Source organism: Hipposideros armiger, unplaced genomic scaffold (assembly GCF_001890085.2).
Source record: "Hipposideros armiger isolate ML-2016 unplaced genomic scaffold, ASM189008v1 scaffold_379, whole genome shotgun sequence".
NCBI lineage: Eukaryota > Metazoa > Chordata > Mammalia > Chiroptera > Hipposideridae > Hipposideros > Hipposideros armiger.
The window spans coordinates 1,782,887-1,783,423 of record NW_017731729.1 but is presented as its reverse complement, the minus strand read 5'-3'; positions in this window follow the sequence as shown (position 1 = coordinate 1,783,423).

Sequence of the window (537 nt, the reverse complement as noted above, 5' to 3'; positions counted from 1 at the left end):
AGCCAAGGCTTTTTGTGCTTGTTAGTGTTTAAAAGGTGATTTATAAGCATATAAATAATTGGCAGCTCATTAACAGGTGGGGCTCCTGAAATCAGCTGCTATTGGCAATGATCTGCAGGATTGGAGAGTTGTGTTCTTGTCCTCAGCAGCTGCCTGCCTGTCTGGCTCAGAGACTATCAACCTTGAAAACAAGGCAAAAAGGAAACAATCCATCAGTGGGGAGGTTGGAGCAGACCATGCGACTGATGGTGGCTGCTGGCCTGACAGAGTGCACAGGGACAGATGGGAGATAGGAAAGGTGCCCGCTTCCAATTTTTCCTTCAGAAAATGTACACACTGCATCCTAAAAACCCTTGTTTCTTGGAAAATTCATTAGGAATGGAGCCAGATTTTATCCATAAGTTGTTGTTTATAATGGAAGGGCCCCTTACCTAGAAATACCTCCCTGAACCAGCAGTCACAGAACTTGAAAGTGCATCAGAATAGATGTACTGCATTATTTTCAGCTGTGTGGGAGGGTGGGGTAGGGTGGGGTGG